Source organism: Crinia signifera, unplaced genomic scaffold (genome assembly GCF_055691185.1).
Source record: "Crinia signifera unplaced genomic scaffold, ASM5569118v1 HAP2_SCAFFOLD_146, whole genome shotgun sequence".
NCBI classification, from domain to species: Eukaryota; Metazoa; Chordata; class Amphibia; order Anura; family Myobatrachidae; genus Crinia; species Crinia signifera.
The window spans coordinates 206,942-226,331 of record NW_028142039.1 but is presented as its reverse complement, the minus strand read 5'-3'; the positions used below and the strand labels follow the sequence as shown (position 1 = coordinate 226,331).

General features: G+C 49.3%; 1 long non-coding RNA gene across 1 annotated transcript; it reads right to left on the bottom strand.

Annotated features, from left to right (window-relative positions):
• Window positions 1-14,124: 14,124 nt before the first annotated feature.
• LOC146053284 (uncharacterized) lies at window positions 14,125-16,804 on the bottom strand. Its single transcript, XR_014467724.1, has 7 exons — window positions 16,741-16,804; window positions 16,473-16,494; window positions 16,347-16,377; window positions 15,559-15,591; window positions 14,976-15,020; window positions 14,773-14,820; window positions 14,125-14,168 (listed from the first exon to the last, which is right to left on the bottom strand). It is a non-coding gene; the product is annotated as an uncharacterized LOC146053284 (long non-coding RNA).
• Window positions 16,805-19,390: the final 2,586 nt, after the last annotated feature.

Below are 19,390 nucleotides of genomic sequence, written 5' to 3'. Positions count from 1 at the left end.
TAACTGCACAGTGTAAGTTCCCCCTATAATTGTTGACCTATTCCTGTTCTGTATGTACTGTATAATAACCGCACAGTACAACTTCTCTGTTAGATGTAATTGTTGAGGTCTCTTCACATTGTGTATGCCACTGTTCAGTAGTCGCTATGTGCCAGGCGGCAGGGTGGGAAGCGCTGCTGAATTTGAAAAGACTGGCTGGACGCTGACTGGCTGAGAGAATTCAGCCAATCAAGGTCCGGCAAGTCTTTTCAAATTCAGCAGCGCTTCCCGCCCTGCCGCCTGGCACATAGCGCTACAAGCTCTCTGCCATCGCTGCCCGGATCCCGGCTGCTGCACATAGTTGGGGGTATGTGTGTGTGTGTGTGTGGGGAGGGTTATGGGGGACCCATTGAATTATTTTGCCCAGGGGCCCTCACTGATGTTGAGACGGCCCGGCAGCTGAAGAGCAGCAGCAGGTGAGCCACCCGGCCGCCCCCACCACCCGCACCCGGGCATGCCCCCCCCCTCTTGAAGAATTTGTCAGTCCGGGACTCGAGGACATGAGTCCAAAAATAGCCGCCGGAGAAGCAGCCATGGAGGCTGTCACGTGTCCCTCGGGAGCCGGCCGGGATCCTACCTACGTGTCCGCAGCAGCAGTGGGAGGCAGTCTACTATAATCCTCCTCATGGCATCTTCTGCCCGGACTCTGCCACCATCCTAACTAAGCACTGTTCATCCAGTCCCTGCCTGGAGTGCCATCTGGTTGAGCATGTTCCCCCAGCAATTATATATATATATATATATATAAATTATATAGCAGCAGAGGTGCGTACTCAGTCAGGTAACCACAACGTTTCAGTTCTATTGTACTTTTTTCAAGTGTCAGCGAAAAAAGTTCAATAGAACTGAAACGTTGTGGTTACCTGACTGACTACTGTCTTCACCTCGGCTGCTATATGTCTTTCTCTCTGTGAGGGCACACAGGCAATTGTTGTTTGGTTATTGGGAGTGCCGGATCCTTGGTATATATATATCACCCTGCATACCCCCTCCCACCCTGCTTCCTCTGCCACCCTGCTTCCCCCCCTCCCTACCTGAATCCTCCGCCACCCCACATCCTATGCCACACTGCGTCTCCCCTCTGTCACCCTACATCCTACGCACCCTGCGTCCCCCCTCCCATGTGCCTATTCTGCAGCCTGAGGGGCTGGGGACATAGCCAGCAGTTCAGAGAGCCACTAGCCATGCCCCCACAGCGGTGACAATGGGCGTGATCTCATCAAAATAGGCCACACCTCCATATCACTAGGCCACGCCCCCCCAAAACGGGGGGGGGGGGCGGCTCAGGCGCGCAATAGTCCCCCCCCCCCCCCGGGCTGCTTCAACATATTTCCCGGGCTGCTTTTAATTCCCAATCCGCCCCTGGTGACTATCCATCCCCCCTAGTGACTATCCATCCCCACTAGTGACTATCCATCCCCCATAGTGACTATCCATCCCACCTAGTGACTATGCATCCCCCAAAGTGACTATCCATCACCTCCCCCATACACATACAGATATCGGCCTCCGGTCCCAGACCACACTCACCTTCTTGTAACTCTTCCCAAGTTGACAGTGTCTGTGCTCTCCGAGAACACTGGTAACCGAGCCGCCATCCATCATGGGCCAGTGGGGCTCCCATTTTCATCTGCTGCCATCCTTCTTCCACCCCTGGAATCACCGACCCCATCTTCTTCCTCCTCCCTCAGCAAGCCAACACAAGTACCTGGGTATAAGACCAAGACTGCATGTGAGAGGAGCCACACTCTGGGGGTACATATTCTGGGGTCTGCGGGGTGTATATAGTTACAGAGCTGGGTGGGAGGATGTGTGGGGAACACAGGCACCAGTCACAGCACTTCCTGCAGCTCAGAGGGACTGATGAGGGAGGATGTAAGCCCCTGGCCAGGCTGATAGTGTCCTGTCTTCCAGTGCACAGGATGTGGTCGCTATAACTGCCCTGTGTCACACAGCAGTCTGGGCAACACTGCTCTTGCCCTGTCACCTGTCAGAGGGGTCAGTGTCCGAGGCAGGCGTAGACCACAAGAGTGGCGCTGAGGCATGCCAGGCTGCGGCGCCCTCCCCAGCCTGGCACCTCACACAGCAGCGCACTCAGCGTAATGGTAGGACAGACCCTGCTGATAGGTACAGGCTGCAGATGGGAGGGTTAAGGACAGGTTACAGGGGGTGGAGGGATAGGGATAGGCTGTGGAAGTTTTTTTTATTTTTGGGGGGTGATGAAAGGGGGGGGGGGGGGGGAACCAAATGAGTAGTAAGTAAGATTACCTGACCCCTGTCAGGATTCCCTCCTTCGGGATGCCGGTGTCGGTATTCTGTATGCCGGCATCCCAGACGCCAGTCACCTGTATGTATCAGTGTGAGTGTAATGTGCGTGTGTATATAACAGTGGTGGCATCAGTGCAGCCCCCTCTTATTACACACAGATCACTGCATACAGCTGCTTATGTGATCAGTGTATTGTTTCACCACAGCACCCACTCCCCCCCCCCCCTATACAGCAGCAGTGACATGTGACATAATATCAGTAATAATACGGACAATATAATAACCCCAATAATTATTGTGTATAAAACTAATAATAAATAAGACATAAAAACAACAAATGAGCATAAATGAGAGAGAAATGTGAGAGCTGAGGGGACACCGGCCGCAGGGAGCCAGCCCCGCCCACATCACACACACTGACCAATCACCTGCTCTCCCTGAGGGCCGCCTGCTCTGCCGCCACCGCGCTACCTCCTCCACAGCGGCTGGGCCCGGGTGCTGACAGGTGCCTCCAGGGACATTCCCATGCCCGGTACCGGGAGTCTTCTCCTCCTCTGTCACCGCAGCAGCCCGGGCGGGAACCTGCCCTACAGCGACACAGCATCACACACACAGCGCCGCCCCCGGGGAACTCTGCCCCTAGTGGCTGCTGGGCGGAACTGCAGCTGCCTCTGTCATCATGTGTGCGGCTCCCTGTCATGCTGCTGCTGCTGGGCCGGGCGGGGGCGCATTCGCAGCGAGAGAAGCAGCCGGCAGCAGCAGTCAGTGTATCCGGCGGGAGGAGTCCAGCATCTCCCTGTGTACAGCCTGTCCGCAGCCCCGCTACAGCAGACCAGATTGCAGGGAGCCCAGCAGCAGCAGCAGGGTGGATGATCGGAGCCGTGCTCAGCCCAGCCGCAGCCCAGGGGAGACTAACGCCCTGATTCCCCACCATGATATATATAGTGACAAGTGGCCCTAGCCCTGGTACCGCCGGCATGGACACCAGACAGGCGGCAGGAGGGAGTATGCGGCAGATGCTGAGAGAGGCGCCTGTGGTAAGTCCTAACAAGAGCTCTGCATGGGATGGAGGAGATGTGAGAGGCAGAGGCTCTTCTGTACCCTCCCCCATACCTCCCAACTTGTAGCTTTTGCGAAGAGGGACACTGGTAGGTAGGGATGGGTAATCATATGATGTTTCATCGACAACATCGGATTTATGGTTCCAATGTTCGATGTTTAACCCAATCCAATGTTTCCTCAACAGCACTAGATTTATCCGCCGATTTTCCAATGTTTATTTTTCTTTTGTGTGTCACTATGTGGTGCTGTCACACCTTGTTTTATATTCATTGACAACTTAAAACACAGATACAAAACAGTAACACACACTGGGCCAGATGCACTAAGCTTGAAAAGTGGCAAAATGGAGAGTGATAAACCACCAGCCAATCAGCTCCTACCTGCCATGTCATAGACTATGTTTACAAAATGTCATACAGGAGCTGATTGGTTGGTTTTAATCACTCTCCACTTTATCACTCTTGAAGCTTAGTGCATCTGGCCCTGTGTGTGGTGATGATACAGACTTCAGTTGAGAGAGGAGAAGAGAGAGAAAAAGATTAACTAAAGAGTATGGGCGGGATTCTCCAATAACCCCCGCCGCACATCGCCGGCATTCTCATTGTTAATAATCGCATATGCAGTAACATATGCGATTATTAACTCAAAGGCGATGACCGGCGATGTGTAGCGGGACCCCCCTCCCTCCCTGCACCCTTACCTGGCTGTAAGGGCTCCGTTTCCTCCTCCCTGCACCCGGAAGCTGTGCAGGGAGGAGGAGGTCACTGTCTGGGCAGCACAGCAGGAGGCTGCCCGGACACAGGGGAGGGCAGCGCGGATCGACTGGGGCGGCAGGGGATGCAAAGAGAAGCCCATAGTCAGCGGCGTAGCTAAGTTTTGGGTGCCCCCCCCCCGCCGTTAGGGCTGTTTCACACAGTACGGTTCCTGCCGCACGGTGAAATCCCGTACGGCCAGGGAGCCGCGCCGCACTCAGCAGTTGTGAATGGACACTATTGTGTCCATTCACACGGGACGGCCACGGCCCGGCCGCACGGCTGCAGCCGGATCCCCCCACTGGAAGGGACGGCTGCCGGGCTGTGGCCATCCCTGCCATTATAAAATTCTGAGTGCGGCGCGGCTCCCTGACCGTACGGGATTTCACCGTGCGGAAGGAACCGTACTGTGTGAAACAGCCCTTAGGGGGGGGGGGGCGCCCCGCCAAGCACCCGTCGCCCATGCAAACCCCCCCAATCCCCCGCAGCCTTACCTATCGCGCTGAGCCCGGCGGCTCCGTTCTTCTGCTGAGGACCACCACAAAATGGCCACCCCCATACAGCAGACAGTTTCAGAGAGGTGTGTGCTATATGGGGGCAGCCATTTTGTGGTGGTCCTCAGCAGAAGAACGGAGCTGCCGGGACCAGCGAGATAGGTAAGGCTGCGGGGGATTGGGGGGGGGGGGGTTGCATGGACGACGGGTGCTTGGCGGGGGGGCTGCGGTGCTATAGTTACGCCGCTGCCCATAGGCTTCCATGGGATTACGCCAGTTCTAGGTAGCGTAACCCATGGAAGCCTATGGGTGGGCGGTGGGGCTTTGCTGGCTATGAAAATGCGGTAAAAACCCAGAAAACTGGGTTTTTACGGCATTTTTAGTTTGGTGAATCTCGCCCTATGTGAGAAAGATTGCAGAGGATAACTAGTTTATCCGAAGCAACATAAGCTTACCAGCATGGGCATGTGACAAGGAATCATATACACTGGCATGTGGGGGGTGAGGTTTTAAGGGGAGGAACATTGTGTGAAGGGAGTACTGATTTGATTGGTTGATGGAATATCAGGGGAGTGGCTCTACATCTGATATATGCCTATGTCTAGAAGGTTCCATCTCTTTTCAGTCAGATTCGTTGTGCTGATAAGTATATTGTTGAAGTGGTTAAATACTGCTCATATTGTATCATCTTTCTGTTTTCACTTTTCTTTCTCTGCTAAATCTCTCATCTATATTCTAATCTGTATTTCTTCCTATTTGTTATATTCTCTCCTTCATCTATCCATATTGCATTTGCTGGGCCTGAGCATTTGCCGTGTCCCCTTGCGCTGTATAGGCACCGGGTCACGTCACAGTGTAATTAGCAGTTTAACTTCCGCGGGTCGCTTAGGTTTGCGGCGCTGGGCCTCCTGGTCACAGCGCTGCCGGTAGTTTATCGCAGCAGCGGCGCGGCCTGTGATGGAGCCTCTAAAGCTGCGGGCGCCATTACTCGCGGGTCCTTCTGGCCGAGTCCGGGCTGGGACATCTGCAGGTTTCGGCTGTGCAGCGGAGTATCTCTCTGGCGCGCGGAGTATTTCTGGCGCCGTTCATACTGGCGGGGTCCGGTTAGGTGCCCGGGCTGCTATGCTGTATCCTGCTTAGCCCCGTCAGTTAGGGTTTATAGACACACTATGCGGGGCCGGGTTACCCCAGGCCGGGGGCGGTATTTCAGTTAATCTTGTACAAGCATTTGCACGGCTTTGGCTGAAATTAAGTTACCGGAATGATTTTTAGCCTTTCCAGCATGTTTGGTAGGGAAATCTGCCGAGCTATTGGCCCCCATTATTAGAGGGAGTATTTCTCTTGTTACCATTCCTTTGTGTTTTATTCAGGACTTATGGTATATTATTTTATAATATACAGTAGATAGAGGTTGCTATCTATGTCATTTAGATTTGTTTCCTGTTAGTGGCATTGGTAGGATTTTATGTCTGATATTGGCGCCATATTAGAGTTCAAGTCGGCCACTGGCGGCGCTGGTACGAGATCTGCAGGGTGCCACAGCCTTGGATGTAGTTTTATGCGCTTGATGGGGGTAAGGTTATATCCTGGCCAAAATCTTAAAGCGCAACGGTATATGCTGCGCTATATAAGAAACGGTAAATAAATGAAATATTTTCCCATGGTGGTAGCTGGTAGGGATGTATGCCACAGGACAATATGTCGCCTAGCATAAAGAGTCCTTTGAAAAAGCTCCAATACGAGCGAAACGCGTTAGCGGAGAATTTGCCCGGTGTCTTTTATCCAAAGGAGGGACCTCTAACAGCCACCGATCACCGCTATCACCTATAACAGCTGCACAACCAGAGAACACAGACCCACTTCTTCCAGCTGACAGAGAGCGGGTGAGATACGCGACTCTGCAGCTATACGGGCCAGCCTGACGCCTGACTGAGACCCCAGCCGTATGTGAGAGACACGGCGTCTGGACTGATTACAACTGCCGGCTTTGGGTCAGTGTCACGGCGGCAGAGACTTTTGCGGGTGTAGAACGGAAAGCCACAGACTGAGGAACATTCACTAACTCTCCTGCCTCCCTGCTAATTTATACTGCGGCCCAACGTCATATTTCTGTGGAGTCTGTGAGTATGAGATATACCTAAGTGCACTGGACAAACTTATACTAAAACTACAAGCGGTGACTGGAGATTATTAAATTGGCTGCTAATACTGTCCCCCTTCCCACTGGAAAAGCAATATCAATTTTTAAACAACTCATCAAAGAAAGCTTCCTTTTGTGAAGCAACATTTAATTACTAATTCATTTATTTTTTTTAGGTGGCCACCGATTCTTATTGTGTAGAGTTTACATGTGTCTTTTTATTTATTACTGTGTATAAAGAAAATTCTTTTTAATTCTAATTTGATATATTCATACTAATAAATATATTTATATATAATTTAGTAGTGATCGTTGATTCAGCCACACGTGCACCTGCTCTATAAGCGCAGTCTATATATAAAGTATTTTGGTTGGACAGGTGGGGTAAACTCAGGTGCACCCAACACCTGATTAGGTGTGAGATCACAATCACACCATCTAGTCTGCTGCTCATTAAATATATAAAATATTTTTGTCACAATATTTAATTAAGATACTAGTAAGTCAAGTGAGAATATTACAGTTCGATTAGCGCCTATCACAGGGAGAAAAGTATAAAACTTTCTTTGCCAAAAGTTACAATCAAGGTACAGGCCACGCCCCCTTATGATAGACCACACGCCTAAATTTTCTGCGCGCCAACAGCGCGCACAAGCATTCAGCTTTCCAGAATGATGGGGGGTATGGGCCAGTGCTCTGGACTTGCCCCCTAGGCTAAAAGTTGCCAGCCCCTGCTTAGAGCGAGGAAGGCTTCCTCGGCGAGGGATTACCATCGTGTTTGGCGGGCCTACTTTGTTTGGTGTAGAACTCGCCACTTCAATCCTAGGATTTACCGCCTGACTCGGATTCTATCTTTCTTACAGAAGGGCCTGGAGGCTGGATTGCGCTTATCTACCTTGAAGGTTCAAGTCTCGGCTTTGTCCAGAATCCCCGCATGGAATTGTAGCCATCATTGATCAGGTTGTTATGAGGCGGCAGTAAGTTTCATCATTTTCTGGGCAAGATCTGGGCAAGAAATTAATTGCACCATAAAGTAGCACAATTTAATTTACTTCACACATGGTGCCTCTGGTTCACAATACACATAGTAGTGTCCCTTATACACAATGCCCACATAAGTAGTGTGCCTTAAACATAATGCCAACAGCGCTGCCACTTAAAACACCCACAGTAGTATTGCCCATTATACATAACTCCCAGTAGTGTTAGTTAGTGCAGATGGGCATATAATGGGCAAAAAGAGGGGGACAGATCTGGAGAGAGGGGCAGATGCTAGGGAGAGAGAGAGGGGGGTATAGATGTGGGGAGATGGGGTACAGATGCTGGGCAGGGAGAGGGGGGCAGATACTGCGCATTAGGGGGGACAGATGCTGGACAGGGAGAGGGGGCAAATACTGGGCAGGGAGAGGGATGACAGATGTTGGGCAGGGAGAGGGTGGCAGATACTGGGCGGGAGGGGGGGACAGATGTTGGGCAGGAATAGGAGAGCAGATACTGGGAAGGGAGATGAGTGACAGATGCTGGGTAGGGAGAGGGGGCAGATTCTGGGCAGGGAGAGGGGGCTAATAATGTGCAGGGAGAGGGGGCAGATACTGGGTAGGGAGAGGTGCGACAGATGCTGGGCAGGGAGAGGGGGACAGATGCTGAGCAGGGAGAGGGGGCAGATACTGGGCAGGGAGAGGGATGACAGATGTTGGGCAGGGAGAGGGTGGCAGATACTGGGCAGGAATGGGGAGACAGATGCTGGGCATTGAAAGGGGGGACAAATGCTGGGCAGGGAGATGGCGGGGGTACTGGCTAGGGAGAGGGGGACAAATGCTGGGCAGGGAGGGGGTAGGACAGATGAGGAGAGAGAGAGAGAGGCTGCAGAGAGGCAGGAGCTACAGAGGCAGAGGAGGCAAGGTGCTGGGTGCAGTAACTTACAGAGGAAGCCATGTGCTCAGCTGTGGGATCCTCTGTGTTCCAGGGGTCAGTGGAGAATAATAGGCTCCACTAGCGATGGCCATCGACCATCGATGATTTGAAATCATTGATGGTTCATGGCCGATATCGAATACTTTTGTCATCGATGGGGGAGAACCAGATGGTTTCCCTCCATCGATGGAACAGCAAAACAATGTTTTTTTTCTTCAGATGGCTGGGACACGGAACATAGCTCTGCTCCCGACACCCGCAAAGCTCTGCCCCCCGTGATTTGATTGACCCACAGGCCAATCAATCAAGCACAATGGATGACCATCGATATGTAAAAATATCGATGGTCATCCATTGCATAGTTTAGCACTATCGTTGGTCAGTTGCAGAATTGCCATCAATAGCAACCATCGATGGCAATGGCAACGATGGCCATCCCTAGGCTCCACCAATCAGGGGATCTCTTTGAATCAGTATGTGCCGAGCTCCTCCAATCACTGCTTGGCACATGCTGTCCTGACCCTGATGCAGAGATCAGGGGGAGGGGCTCAGCACCACAGTGAGGAAGGAAGGTGCAGACCAGGACTGAGGTGTGCAATTGGTGACGCAGTCTGTGAGAAGCAAGACTGGGGAACTCAGACACACTGCAAACAAAAGTATACAACTGATAAATATGGAATTGCTAATTATGTTCCTACGTTTACCCTGTAGCAAATACTAAACTCACTGCGGCAGCACCACCTTTGGAGGAACGCCACCTCCTAACAGACCCGGTTCCATATTGGCAAAGGAGAGGAAGAGACCTCCCCACTTCCCATTTACTGGATATTACAATTCTATAACCAAAACGACTTCCCCAGTACTGGTGGATCACACAGGAAGGGTGATTATCCATAAGGTGCCCATACACGGTCCGTTTAACGGATCCGTTCGGCACTTAAGTAGCACGCATCGCATCGGATCGCATCCCTAGTGCATGCCTTGTGCTGCACTGTGATCCGATGCGATGTGTACCTAGTACAAAAAGTATGTGCAGCACATACTTTTTGTACCGTACTATGTGATGCGCGGGAGCGCGCATCGCATAGTACTAAACGGAGCCGGCGAAAACGGACCGTGTATGGGCTGCTTTACACTCATGTCCAATGCACTGAGTGATTATTGATTTGATTTTTATGCATTTCATATATTAAATTGTACATTTTTATGTCATACACTGTTTCTTTAAATTTAGCGCAGTTTATACTTCCTGTACCTTTCTGCAGACCAGGACTCCCCCTGCTGGTGCTGCTGTCCTCCGGAGTGTCCCGACCCACTGCTGCTGCTGCACTCATCCCTCTCTCCCCTCTGCTGCCAGCGCTGCTGCCTGGCTGTCACACACTGTGACAGGCGCAGCAGCAGCAGCGCACATCCCATTCTGTGCAGTGGCAGACTCAGTAGAGTCGCAGAGCAGGGAAGCGCCTATGGAACACAGCGCCTCCTTGCTTTGCAGGCTCTGGTGAGTGGGTAGCGCCGGCCCTGGGGCTATCTCCGACTCTACAGGGGTGAATATTACCCAATTTATCGGGTGTGGCCCCATTACACCCCACAGCAGGTCAATATATACGATGGGTCCATCCAGCACAGATTACACAGCCCCAATATGCTTCAAAGCTGAAATACCTTTTACTCACTAAGCATAATGGGCGCGACCGCACTGGGGGAACGATTTTTTGCGACTGCGCATGTTCGAGTGGCCACGGTGAATAGATTATTCACCGGGTGCTCGCACAAAACAGTGCGGGTAGGGGGCGGCGGGCCGGGGGATTAGCCCATGGGAACGCCCAGCGATTCATTGGCGTTTCCATGAAAATGCTGTGTGTTCCCATGGTAATTCCCCGATGGTGTGGGGGTAGGGCAGCGGATGTCAGGGCGCCCGCAGATCTGAGACACCACAGAGGTGTCTCAGATCTGCATGCTGGCAAAATCATACGATGGTCATCAACCATAAAATGATATTGTCACTGCACGCAAGGCTGCGAATGGATGTTTATGCAAAACATCCATTCACATGCCTGCAGGGGATCGTGGTGTGCGAAGGGGCGGTGTGCCAAAGACAGCGAGATTTGCAGCCTTCTGAGTCAACCAGAATAACCTCCATTATGTGAGCTGCAAGTAGCAATAGTAAGTGACCAGACCGTGTAATGATGACATCACTGTTTATTGGTGGTAATAAGAAAGGCAATTACAGATAGATTGAATGTGAATCACAACTTTGTTTTTCCGTTCCACAGACCGCAGTACCGGTGAGCAGCCGCGCCAGGAGCAGTGCAGCAATCAATGAATGACCCCCACGGGGTGTGTGTGACTGTATGTATGTATATATACATATGCATACATATGCATACATATATATACATATGCATACATATATATACATACATATGCATACATATATATATCTATACATACATATGCATACATATATATACATATACATACATATGCATACATATACATACATATATATACATATACATACATATGCATACATATACATACATATGCATACATATACATACATATATATACATATACATACATATGCATACATATATATACATATACATACATATGCATACATATATATACATATACATACATATGCATACATATATATACATATGCATACATATATATACATATGCATACATATGCATACATATATATACATACATACAGACGCACACATATAAGTGCTGCTGGTTGTATCTGCAATTCGAAAGAATGAAGATTTACTGTATTTAACATCACATGCCAAGATACAGTCACTATAATGCATTTACACAATGGGGAGGGGGTAACAGGATGAGGGTAGCAGAGTAACAGGATGAGTAGGGTTGCCACCTCTCCAGGATTTCCTGGATTCTCCCTGAATCGGTGGCAACCCTCCTGGATGTTTTTGCAGTCTCCCGGATTCTGGGATTCTCCCGGAATCCGGGTGACTTTGAAAGCCTCCACAGCCTCCCAACTGAGTGTGCACCTTGCCTACCCTCCTGCATTCTGCAGGAGACTCCCTGAATTAACAGCAATCTCCCTCTCTCCCTCATTAGTCTAGCAATCTCCCTCATGTCACCTAGCCCACATTACACGGTTACATTTTTTGGGGAAAAAGGAATGAGAGATACTCTGTAGATACATTTACATTGAATCACAGCACCATTTCCCAGCACTTTAGCAAGTATAATATCTCTTACTAACTGCTTTGGGGCTCATCTACATTTGGTAGTAGTAATAAAAGATTCCTCTCAGATGTAGCAGTACACACCCACTCTTCTAGGTGCCTCGTTCACAATCTCACAATCTCTCCATATATGGAAATAGACACGTTCTTTGGGAGGAGCATGACACGCCCCCTGAATGGGGCACTTTGCGAAAATTTTATTACTAACTATAATCTTCCTGAAACTAGTTTTCAGAAGTAGGCAATTATGGTGCATAGGGGCATAGGGAGGGTGGTTCCAGCGGAGCGTGAGCTTCGGGTGCCAGAAAAGTCACAGGGCATGAACAGTGCATCTCCAGCACTTGTGAGTTGCTGTTCGCTGCACAGCTAGCTCCCTCTGCCTCCAGAAATATTAAACTGGGTCGCAGGAGAGGAGATGACGGAGGAGCACTGTGCAACCAACAGCTTAGGATGCTGCAGCAGTGCTTCCTCCCAAACTGAGCCTCGGAGGAGAGATAAGCCGGCTGCTACTGTGTATCAGTCCCAGGGCAGTGCCGTCTGTGCTGTCAGCTGAGGAAATGGTCAGGCCAGTGTGAAGGGGAGGATTTGTGTGTGTGGACGGTCAGTGTTTGGGGCAGATTTGCATGTTAGAGAAGTGAGGGGCTGGGGAGGTTGCTGTGAAGTTGTTGTCACTGGTGTCAGGGTGAGAGGAGGATGTATGAGGTATCTCTGTGTAGGAGTTGTCAGTAGGGGAAATGTGTTATTAAATGTAACAATAGCGACTTTAATACATGTCTGTATTAGAGGCCACACCCACTTTTCTGAAGAGGTCATACCCGTTTTACAAAGCCATGCCCACTTTCCTGGGAGGGCACGCGCACATGACGGTGTGCGTGTTAGGGGGGGGGGGGGGGATCTCCAGGAATTGAAGATGCCTGAAGTGGCAACCCTAAGGATGAGGGTTGCGGAGTAGCAGGATGAGGGTAGGGGGATTTCAAAGGGGAAGGGGGAGTAGGAAAGTCTGCTCAGGTTTTACAAAGCCATGCCCACTTTCCCGGGAGCGCCCGCGCACATGACAGTGTGTGTGTGTGGGGGGGAATCTCCAGGAATTGAAGATGAGGGTAGCGGAGTAGCAGGATGAGGGCAGGGGGGTAACAGGATGTGGGCAGGAGGTAACAGGATGTTGCCAGGGGGGGGAGGTAACAGGATGAGGGTAGCGGAGTAACAGGATGAGGGCAGGGGAGTATTAGGATTAGGGCAGGCGGTAACAGGATGAGGGATGGGGGGGGTAACAGGATGAGGGCAGAGGGAGTAACAGGATGAGGGCAGAGGGAGTAACAGGATGAGGGCAGGGGGTAACAAGATGTGGACAGGGGGTACTACAATGTTTAGCAGAGGGGTAACAAGATTAGGGCAGGGGGGTAACAGGATGATGGTGTGAGCTAACCAGATGTGGTCAGGGAAGTAACAGGATGAGGGCAGGGGGGGTAACAGGATGAGGGCAGGGGGGGTAACAGGATGAGGGTAGAGGGAGTAACAGGATGAGGGTAGAGGATCAAAAGGATGAGGGCAAGGGGTAAAAGAATGAGGGTAGAGGAGTAACAGGATGGGGACAGGGGGTAACAGGGGGAGTAACAGAATTTGGGCAGGGGGTAACAGGATGAGGGCAGGAGGTAACAGGATGTGGTCAGGGGGTAACAGGATGTGGTCAGGGGGTAACAGGATGTGGGCAGGGTGTTATAAGAGGGAAGTCGCTGTAACAATAAGACTGCGTGTTATTGGGTCCAGACACACTGACCCCCATCCCCAGACTGCTCTGCCATTGCATGAATTACATTTGTTGTGTTGTGCCCCCCTCCCCCAGCAGGCGGCGCCCACCACACATCATGTGCCTATTGGGAAATGGCTAGTTATTATGGAATACATTAATATGGGGATAGGGTGCAGTAACTGTGCTGTACATATATAGTGTTGCTCTATGTGTAACATTGGAAGGATCTGGTGTAGTTCTGGTTATTATCCATAAGGGGACTGAGAAGTAATCTGATGCTATAGACCGCGGCTCTCGCTGTGTAATTATCATTCTGACTACATGACATTAATGTAAAAATCCCAACAGGCCAGACCACCGTAACTATCCTAGAGACAATGTGGGGACGTCCCTGACATTACTGTGGTGCTGTGGTGATGAGAGCCAGTAAGCCGCTGGCCTGTAATGCAGCCAGTACCCCTGTGACAATGCTCCTGTGTACTTACCTTATAAGGTGCGGGTTCTGCAGCAGGAACAGGTGAAGAATCTGCAATGGGACAGAATGATCATTTCTATACATCACCTGCCAACATACAATCACTACGAGGCACTATCAGGGATCACTGACCCCCATTCATACCGCCTGGTATAGGTTACATTAATCATGGTGCCATATCTGGTAATGTCCCCGTCACCACCACTCCCATGTAATATAGCCCTTACTATAGGGTAATGCTGAAATGAGAAGGGATTACCGCCAGATTCAGACCTGGGCCACCCTGCCAACCGCAAACACCCCCTTCCCGCGCCAATGTACACATGATCGCAGCCAGGCACGGGAGGAGAAGACCATTCACAATCACTCACCATGGAATGGTTTTCCCATCTGGTGGCAGCTCTGAGTAAGCTAGGCGTTACTTGGCGCTGCAATGGCGATGAGGAGAATGAGGCCGCTGGTGACATCAGCGGCCCTCCCTACCGCCAGAAACACGCCAGTGTTACTCCCCTCGCCTGTCAATCAACTTTTTGTACGGATAACAATGGCTAGCCAATCACTGGCTGTAATCACAAGGACGGCTGTTTGCATGCGCGGTCATACGATAATCGCCCGATCAGGTCTTACTCACGGCCAATATCCGGTTATTACTCACTTGGTGACTTGCTTCCTCCACCATTTGCTGCTGAACCTCGCTGGTTTACTAACAAAGAACAGAGATTATATTATAGGACTGTGCAATGGAAGAGACTGTATATGCCATGGGCTGTATATACAGGGTACACATGACTAATACCTGGTGCGGGGGTTACCATGTGTAAGCCGGGCACATGTTAGAGAAACATAACAGCTACTTACGCAGATGACATATTGGGACTGTTGTCGGGGTCCTGGCCACATTCTCTGTTAGAATAATAATAATAATTAGAGGTGATACACAAAGCTCAGCAGCACATTAGTGTGATCCCCACAACATGACACTACCGCACTATACACAGTTGTGTTTCTGTTACATGATCAGCAGAGGATCAGCAGCTGGTAAATGCTGCTGCTTAGTAATTCTATCCCATGGTCTGACCTCTGCCTGTGTGGTAGATCTAGGCACCGATTCAGAAGGTCCGAATTCGCACCCTTGGCCAATGTTTGAGTCTGCGCATTGTCATGCAGGCCCTGGCTGCGAGCAGCTTCAGATAACTTTTTCTTTCTTGACAGGCAGGGGGTGTCGATGGGTGGACCCACAAAAATGGTGGGCGCACCCATAGAAATGCTGGGCGGAGCCCATGCCCCTGCCTAATCGGGGCAGGCGGATGACATCACATGACACCAGCGACCGCCTTCAAATCAGCCATCACCGTTTTTCTAAAAAGTAAGTCCTGGCTACTTCTTATAGTGAACAGATACTTATTTAATTCTTATATAATACAGCCAATCAGATACCTACCCATCATAGGTCCAATTGTTGAACATCACCCGCCTATAACAGATCCAGAACAGAAAAGAAGTGACAGTTAGCAGCTGATCCCTGCAATACTTATAATTATTATTGTATATTCTGTAAGTACGTTTCTGCAGGCTAGGAATGGATTATGTGATGATTAGATTATCGGAGAAACGCGCATGCACAAGCCCTCCATGCGGTCACAGCTGGCGATGGCCCGCAATCGCAGGCTGTACGCTGGTTGATTAAAAGCCAGTCTGCGTGTGTGGGCGTCACCCTAGCGTTCTTTGGGAGGCTTCACCCCCCGTTCTTTCACAAAAAAGCAGACGGGCCCGGCCGCTGGGAGGAATGGCTGCTGACGTCATCAGCACTCGATCTTCCTACGGCCATCGCAGCGCCAGGTTACTATTGGCTTACACCGCACTGCACACGGAGGGAGGAAATACATTCGATGGTGTGGGGCTGACTCTTCCCACAGGTATGAATCAGCCCCACACGACGACAAGTGATGAAAGGCCACCTAAAGACGTCATGCGGAGGTCCGGTTCTACCAGACTAAGGGGCAGATTTATTAAGCTTGGAGAAGAGATAAACTGGAGTTAAAGTGGAGAAAAGGTAAAAGGAGATAAAGCACCAGCCAATCAGCTGTGTTTGAAAAAGACAGTTGGGAGCTGATTGGCTGGTGCTTTATCTCCTTTTACCTTTTCTCCACTTTATCTCCAGTTTATCTCTTCTCCAAGCTTAATAAATCTGCCCCTAATATTGTCCAAGTAATAAAATGATATAATTACCTCACTTCTCCTTCCTTCCCTGGTGACACCTCTGAGGAATAAAATGAGGATATTACATGGTTTATTGTATAAAACGACAACAATTTGTATATAATAAAAGGTAATTAGTAACATCTCAGGGCGTACCTGGTATGGGCACCATAACCTGCTGCAGAGGGGAAAAAGAAGATTATTAGACAATATAACCCATTAAATGTGTGTCATACATGTCACCATTCCTGCGTGTGTATATAGGGCTGCATTTGGGGGGGTGAGGGGACAGCAGAGAACGCACAAGGGATCGGAGATTCCTGCTGGGGTCCCTCCTACATGCATTTAGGGGATACGTAATATTATTACATAATAAATGGCCACATAGAGAGAGACATAGATATAAGAAATGTAAATAACTTACAAAAGGCTTTGGGCATCTATAGCCAATCACCCAGTTGAGCTTGGGGACTTTTTGAGGAAATTCCCTAGAAACAGAATATACAGAATATTATAGGGACTGGAATTGATGGACCATCTGACAGCACTCAGTTATACAGATGAGGAGTAATAACAACACTCACACTTTGTGCTTCATGACACTCCACATGAAGTATCTGTACTCCATCTCCTGCAGAGGGAATGAGAAATAGTTTACCATTGATTTTAACCTTAAACCTACCCAGAGATCTACCGTAACCCAAGGGGGTTATTGTAATAGACTCGGTAACCTGCGAAGCTCACAGGTTACCTAGTCCCTGTGACACCGACCCACGTATCCCTGTGACACTGTCGCCACCATATCCCCTCGCATGTAGAAATCATTAGATGGTCAGGTGTTACCCGCCTTTGCAAATATAAGTCAGTTCATACTGACTTATATTTGCGAGCGCCTGGACGAAGAGTGGGCAGGCCGCTGACGTCATCTGTGTACCCATGGGTACGCCCAGCATTTAGGCCTAAATAAGAATGACAATGTTTGGAGACAACAGAAAAAAGTTTAGGGCAGGAAAAGAGCCATAAATACAAGAAATTAGGGAGCTCAAGGAAAACATACCTCCATTTTGCAACTCGTATTGAGAAGTGAGGGTTCCAAGGCAATCTCTCAGAACTCTGCGTGTGTGATGTCATGATGTGTCTGTGACATCATCCCCAGCTGTGATCAACTGCTGCAGGAGCTTTCTTACAGTGTGATCCTTATATGCAGTGGAGGGGGGGGGGGGGTAATATAAAAGATCAGTTGGTAGAAAAAGTAATAAAATATGTTTCATGTTTTTTTCAGGTTTGTTGTCATATCTTTGTATTTGTTTGGGATGTAGGGAGAAAAATCCCAGTTTCCCAGACATCTCTATGTGGTCTCCCCACGTGTGTGGTGATCCCTGGTAACTCGCCTCAGATTATATCACATGTATGTTAAATGTAAATTCCCGTGTGACACACATAATCTGGCCCAACAGCTACAGATTTATTGCATGATCTGGCTGGCAGGAACAAAAGCCTGGTAGTGGATGACAGCAGATGACAGTTGACTGTGAGATGCTGGAAAACTGCCAAAAGCTGTCACTCAGATATTACCAGGTGTTTGTTCCAACCAGCCAGATATGACAATCAATCTGTAGGTGTATGGCCATCTTAAGCCAGTCAGCCCCTAACTGTCATGTTACAGGCTGGGTTGGAAAATTGACAGGAGCTGAATGGCTGCGGCATTATCACTTCTCCAGACTTATGTCCTATTGGCTTGTCCCACTGCTTACACTCCTACCAGCGCTCCCATGCTTTTGTTATTAGCATTATACCACCTTTCTATAAGCTCTTTTCACATGTGTCCCTTGTGCATTGTGTATATATGCATGCAGGCACACCTCCCAACTGTTTTGCTTTTTGTGGGGCCCTCCTGTTTTTTTGAGATGTTCCCGCCTCCTGCCCGTAGCAAGTATAGGCCACACCCCCAAAATGCTGGCTGCACACAACGCCCCGCTTGCCATAGGTCTAATATTGGGAGGTATGATGTATGTATGTATTTATACATGTATGTATGTCTGTATGTATGTAATAGCACCACCCAGTGGACAAACAGCTTTATACAATGGGAGAGAGATTGTTTGACATTCCCATAGAATAAGTTTTGCACATAGCTTGTATCACACATTGGCCCTTATTCTGATCTGTGCGGAAATTCCCGCATTCTTACGGAGCGGTCCGCACGCCACGGTGTTTTTCCGCATGCGGCCATCGTCCGTAGAAACGCCCACGTGTCCTCCGCATTCGGACGGACTCACTCTTTAAGAACAGGGCGTGTTTACGGACGACATACAAATCATGCGTGTGCGGGAGAAACACTCCGATTCGGCACGGTATTACAGAGTATTACAGAGTATGCTCGGGAATACCGCATCCGAACGGGAGCCAAGCGGTGCTACCGCACGTAAGCGGAGGATTTCCGCCAAACAACCCACTATGAAGTATCTTCTGCAATACATCACATGACCCACTTATTCAATTACCTACCCTCATAAAAAACAGCTTATTTGTAATTGGAATCAATTAGATTCCAATATATCCTTACAAGCATGCCTAACACATGCATAGCACACATTAACCCTTACAGCAATGTAAGTGCAATGGTTTCTATTACACCCTGTGTCAAACATTATAAACATTCTACACATATACTATTTAAAGTGCTAATAAAACCAACAACTGTGAACTTGCATAAAGAATTTATTAAAATATCTATTTAACATAATGAAAAAAAAAAAAAAGGAAACATTAAATGAGCAGGTCTTTTAGGTCCTGCAAGTCGGCTTGAAGGAGCCGGAGATGGTGCTCTGCTCGCAGGAGGGCCCCACGCACCCCCTCATCTGCCGGTGTGGTGTCATCTGTGGGCATGTCAAAGGGGCAAAAATTAGTCATGTTATTCATGCATACATTTCACATACTACGACATAAATTGCACAAATGCTAGGTGACATGTGTGTATATATATATATATAGAGATATATATCTATCTATGTAGAGAGATAGAGACACACATAGATAAATATATATGACACATACATATATACATACATGCA